Source organism: Diplotaxodon limnothrissa, linkage group LG22 (assembly GCF_057381915.1).
Source record: "Diplotaxodon limnothrissa isolate DT_005_m linkage group LG22, D_limnothrissa_male_GT1.1, whole genome shotgun sequence".
NCBI lineage: Eukaryota > Metazoa > Chordata > Actinopteri > Cichliformes > Cichlidae > Diplotaxodon > Diplotaxodon limnothrissa.
In genome coordinates, this window is record NC_140616.1 from 9,171,949 (window position 1) to 9,178,629 (window position 6,681).

The window sequence follows — 6,681 nt, forward strand, 5'->3', positions numbered from 1 at the left end:
AAGTCTCATTTCCTTTTTCTGCGCCTTCTTCTTCTCACTCAGATCTCTGTCACTCTCTTCACATATGTATCCATATCCTCATCTGACCAGAGCATGGTATCCACTTTCTGCTCTCCTCTCTGTCAAGGATACAGCTTTTACAGCAGGTGAAGCTCAGCCCATTATGATGCTGGTCTTTCTCCACCCACTTTTGTACCCAGACCAGCAAGTTTAGTCACGTTACTCAGTGAATTCTATGAATGTCTGTATTAGCAAGTTTTCATAAAATTTCTACTTCTCAGATGGAGTTGATGGAAATATTTTGGAAGAAACTCCTTATACATACTTATGAAGCTCTTTTTTGAAGCAGGTGTATGTGTACTTTGATTTTATTATGTCATAAGTTGAGATGATTCATGTTTTTAAAAAATAAAAATAAAATGAAAATTTTGATCCAATGTAATATATGATATCCATACATTACAGATATAACTAAGCTGTTGCATATACTGATCAGGTTTAATGTCACTTAAACTTGGATTCAAGTGTTTTACTGGACACAAGGACCTGTGCTGATTGGAGAGAAACTATGTTATAAACACATGTATTGTGATATACAAGCATGAGCGAAAATTTAAAAATGTGTACAATGATTTGTGTGTAACTTTTGAGTTACAATAAGCAAATAATCTTTGCTTCAAAAAGCGTCCTGTCTAAAAAGTATTTGTGACAGTGTTTCCTGAAGCCAGAAGCTTTTGGCTCTCAGCTAACATCAGGTTAGATGATGGCAATCTGTGTTTTAACTGAACCAAAAACTTTTTGGTTTAACATTAAAAAGAGCAAAAATATATTAAAAATATCACAACAATGAGCAATTTTTAAAATTCACCCCGCAAAGTTGCTCAAAGGGCAGCAAATCAAACACAACATAAAAATGTCAGCTTTAAAAGAAGTGTCATGAGCTGTATGTAGAGTGTAGGAGTGCTGAGGACCCAAATACAAACAAGTGAACTGAAAATACACCCCTTATTATTCTGATGCAATGTCCAGTACAGAAATCAATAAATCTACTGTAAAACATAGTGGAAACCAGTACAAAGAAGCTAAAACAACGCAGTTCAGAAACACAAGCTTTGATATTCAGAATGTGTTCGAACAGTGTCTTTACTATTACAACTATGCAGACAAGCTGTGAAGGAAGAGAGAAGACCTGTCTTATTGCGCACAATAACAAATACTGGACAGGAAAGCAGGAAGGCACATGCCATAGTGCCATTTAGCATGTGGTCATCCAATCACCCTGTGGGCTAAAGCGGCACCCGGAAGACCTGCCTTAATCATATCTTTTAATGTTTCTTGTAAGCACTTTAAACTGCCTTCTAGAAAATGCAGCATAAAACTTCTGTATTGCCGACAATAGCTGAAGATTTAATTTATATATCTATCTTAAATCTTACATAAGACTTTGGTTGGTCCCTGTTACTTATTCTAAGAAAATATAACAGAGAATAGTGGGGAATATGGATTAAGCTTCACTACTGAACAATTAAACCCTTCTTTTTGAGCAATGTCCTGTGACGGAGTTGAAAACCATTTCTCTACTACATACAAACTCACAACTGAAAATATTCAGCTGTGTGTTGAAGAGCTTATGTACGAAACACATTCACTCTTCCTGTGATGTGTTTCAATAAAGCCTGTGGAAAAAGGAGAAAAGTGATGAAACTTCATGCAAAATAAAATTCAACAGTAGTTGGCACGCAGAGGAAGCAAACACAGATATTCTTTTGATAAGATAGATATTTGTGCAGGTTTGCAGAGACTGATAGTCTGAACCCTGAAGGGAGACTGGGAGGACAGTTAATGGTTTACAGTGGCACAAACCACTGAGCCTCCATAAAAATGTTATTTCCTTTTTGAGCCAGCACAATTTGTAATTATAAAGCAATAGTTTCATAAAGTGTTAATAGGTAATAAAGTTACTGAACTATTTTAAACCGCTTGCACTTGGGGGGGAGGGGGAGGTCACGCTGTCAAGAGAACATGAGGAACAGTCAGATTTGGCATGGTTTAGTCCAAGTTCATTAAAAAAAAACACAAAAATTAAAAAAAATGCTGGTTAAAATAGAAGCAGGATTTAAAACAGCAGACAGATGATTTTATTACTGTATACTTGTTGAATAAACTAAATACACATCCTAAAGCTGACTAAATCTAAACCTACCAGCCATTCAGAATTAGCTTGCTTTGACTGTTTTTATTACACGTATCAGAAAAGAAAACACCTGTAAATATATTGCATGTCGTTACCATAATGCCATCTTTTTGATTTTATGTGTTTTTGTATCAGGACCATTAAGAGCCTTTGTCTCCCGGTTTTCTTCAAGCTGATGTTAGCTGAAAGCTGTTAACTTTGTGATGAACTCAGAATGTTCAAAATTTTCTGAATTAGCCATGAATCAAAGACTAAACACAGCCTACCGTTATCAGAGAAAAGTAAGAATTACATCTCAGTGCTATTCTGCATTAGCTCGATTGCATCTGTAGTCAAATCTAAAGACATTAGTTTACAACAACAATGCAGGAGTACAGAGGAAGCCCAGAAACACAGAATGTCAATTTACATGAAGCAGACAATGTGAAATTTGTCATATCAGGAGATTTATGACTCACAGCTAAAGCTGTCTAGCATGACCGTATTCAGGCTGTCTCCATGAAATCATACCGAGTCGAAAGTAGAAAAATGTAAATCTTCCTAGGTTTTTCTTCACAGAGACGCCCCTTATGAAGTTATTCATGAAGCCATTAATTTTCCAAAACAAACAAGCATTGCCTTGTAACCTTTTACATCAAAATATTGAGAATGACAAAAGCGACCGTGATGCACTCTATAGTGCAATAAACGGGAAGCATAATAGCATAATAGCATAATACTTTAATGCCATTTCTCCAACAGATCAATAGAGATCAAGTTAATCAAAACCAATGCACTGGTGTCCTAAGCAGCTGGCATTAAGTGTGATGAAAGTTTTTGTAGCATGTGTTGTGCTAGAATTAACTTTACATACAGTTTCCATCACATCATCTTTGAATGCAGTATTTAAAGGGGACTTTCCTGGCTAACAGAAAGAACACAAGCAGAGCAGATCTTTCCTGTAGAATTGTTTGTTTTTAACTATGCGTGCGTGTGTGTGTGTGTGTGTGTGTGTGTGTGTGTGTCTGTGACACAAGTGATAAAAGGGCCGAGAGGTGATTTGACTCATCGACTCATCACCTGTGCTCCCATGACCCCCTCTTCTCCTATACTTAACAAAAGTTGTGTTGAGCCTTCATTGCCACTATACAGGCGTGTTTAGGTGACAGAGGTTTATAAATGAACCGTGGTTTAGATGCGGCGATTCTTTTTCCGACTTCTTAATAAAGGCTTGCCTTTCAACCAATAAATCACCCATATCAGCTCCTATTTTCATTGGAGTTAACATTTGAATACCTTTGATACCAGGATCAGGAATCAATTAGGAATTTTCTAGAAACGTTTTCAGCACAAAGGTAAAAAAAAAAAAAAAAAAAGAAAGAAAAAACTAAAAGTGGTTAACGCCTTTCTTTGTTTCTTTGTAACTGTATTTTCCCAAAGAGGGACATGGACAAGCCCTTCCGGTGATATAAAATAAACAAGTGATGTTAAAGGTTTTACAATGTCTTTTAACTTGACAAGGCTGAAGCCCATAACTTCATGTTAGTGATAATGATTGACTATAACCAGTAGTTTCTCTTTGGCACCGTAAAAAGGATTTGTTTAACAACCAATCCTCAGAACAATTGCAAAGTCAAAGGAACGGGAAGACCTGAGGAGAATTCTTGTGAAGGGTCAACACTAGGATGGACTCCACCTTGGGAGTTGAGATAAAATTTTCAACAGGTTTGGTTACAAGCAAGCAGGGGCGGTCCTAGCCTGTTTGGTGCCCTAGGCGAACACTCCCTCTGCCCCCCGCCCCCCCAACACACACACACAACAACACAACCTCAGGTCCCGGCACGTCTTATGCAGTGGAGGTGTGATGAACTGATGGAGCTCCGCTGTGTCAGCCTCACCTGCAGCCGTGCACAAATCAAAGTGAAGTAAGAAAAACCGGAACAAACGCACACTAATCATGAAGCTACAGAGCCCCTTTACTCACATGGGTAAGGAAAATTTCCATTGCATGTCCACATGTTGATGTGGCAACAAGACATATACAGCAGGTTACCCCACAGTCAGACGCCTGCCATCTACCAGCTAACTGTGTGAAGAGGAAAAAATGCTATAAATGTCTGTTTTTTTGTTGATACGCCTGCTCAGTTTATGGTAGCAGCAACTTAATCCAGTGCTAAGCACAGTGAGACTGATTACGTGGACATTCGTAGAAACCTTCTTGTCTGGGAGGAGGGATGGCAGACTCAGTCACTGCTGACAATAATTTTAACCTGTTACATTCTTTAGAAAAGATGATCCAGTGAAAGAGCCTTTGAAAAGGGGTCTCTTCACATGTAAACAACAATTATTTAATACAGATTTAATAATTAAAGCCTCTCATTTTCCACCTCATTTACCCTTTAATTTACGACTGATATGTTGAAATGGTTTGACACACAGTGAAATGTTTTAATGCACAGCAGAAAGTGCATATTAACTGTGACTGCAAGTAAGTCACAGAAAGGTTATGCAACTTTGCACTGGGCTGAACAAGATTTAGAATGATTCTCATTTGCCTCAGGCCTGACAGGTCTTAGGGCAATTCTAAAATAGTTTCTGAAATACATTTCATAACTGGATATTTTTGGAAGATAATCAAACCTGCAGAGTAGATGGGTGCCATGCCGTAGGTAAGCCAGGCGCTTGCTTCGTTCTTGTGTCGTCAATAGAGCTGCACGGGCCGCCATCAAAAGCTGACAACAGTGGGAGAGGTGATGCTGCTCAGAAGGAGCTGCAAAACAAACCTTCTTGGATGGGAATAGAAGTGGCTGTTGTACCAGGGATACCTCTAACTCTAAGGCCCTTGATTCCAAATGGTTTCCGGTAGGGCTGCTCAATTAATCGAATTTTAATCACGATTACGATCTGGGCTTTCAACGATCATTAAAAATGACTGAGCCGATTATTAGCCCCTCCCTCATTTATCCGCGACACCTTAAAGGCCGGTCCGTGAAAATATTGTCGGGCATAAACCGTCCGTGGCGCAAAAAAGGTTGGAGACCGCTGATTAAGAGGACCCGAGGGAAGCTCGGAAAGCTAAGCAGAAGTTATTTGGAGAGTGACTGCCGTTGGTTGAAAAGAGAGTTTAAAAAAACAAACTTCAGTGGTGTTGCACACTATTTTATATTATTTTTTAAAGTCATTGTTAACCCTTTAAAGCCGGTCAGAGCCGCACGTTCCGTTTTGCGTAACTATTTTTAAATCCCTGTAGAACCTGAACCGTGTAAGCTAGCGCAATAATTTGTTTTGCATATGAAACCGGAGGAGTTGTACTTACATCTGATGCCATCAGCTTGTCCTCGGTCACGGTTTCGTTCCACATATAGCTTTGCAAAAATTGCATAAAAAGCGCTTGCAGGAACAAAAACATAATATTCCAGAAACACGCTTTGCCGTTCCTATCAGCTGTTCGTAACACTTCCCACAGTGAAATGATGCACCTGCTGTTTTCTTTGCAAATTTGCATCATAGGATTGTTTTTTGTTTTTCCTGCAGTGTATAAAAATTGCTGTATCTCCAAAATAAAACTATGAAGACACTCAAAATAAATTTCCTGTGGTGGGAAACTATTTTTTGCAACTTTATTGTATTTAAAGTTTTGAGGGATAAGCCTCTTAAATTTCTCCAAGTAGAAATATATGTAAACAAAACAAAAGCGATTTTCAATTTTTTTTTGTAGTTTATTGCACTTTTTTGCAATTTATGTAATTACTATGGACTTAATGCATACATATTATTAAAATATGGGCTATAACAGTTGTATTGATGTATAGCAACTTGAAATGCTCCCACAAATGGCACTACAGCATGTAAAAAAAATAATATAAGCTCTGGTGGACTTGGTTCTATAGTAGGTCTTAAAGGGTTAAATAAATATCGTCAAATAATCGTGATCTCAATTTCAGTGAAAATAATCGTGATTATCATTTTTGCCATAATCGAGCAGCCCTAGTTTCCGGTAGGATGAAGCAAAAATACATGACGAGTTAGAAGCTGAGCACTTTCTATAGTTGTGGGCAGTTTTTGCAGAGCCACAAAGTGAGCACCTTTGGAAAACTGGTCAATTATTGACACTGATGAGGTTCAGGGAAATGTGGGAGCATGGCCATCCAGGAACAGATAGAGGTCTAAGCGGTCCCATGAACAGTAAACTGGAGGACTTGTTTTGGACAGAAGATGCAGTACATTCACATACATCTTTAATTACATGACTGTAAAGGTTTACAAACCCCAAGAAATGCTGGAGATTTCTCATCATTGCCAAAACTGTCTACTCCACCATTTGAACCTAAGCTGGGTGTCATTTTACCTGTACTTAGTAATAAATCCCCAAAGTGCCACAAAATCAACACGCAATATAAATCCTTGTCCTTTGACATGCAGTTCATTTTCCAATAAGCATTCCAGTACCTGGAGGGTGTGATTTTGATGCTTGGAAATGGTCTTGGAGAGGATGAAAATATTATCCA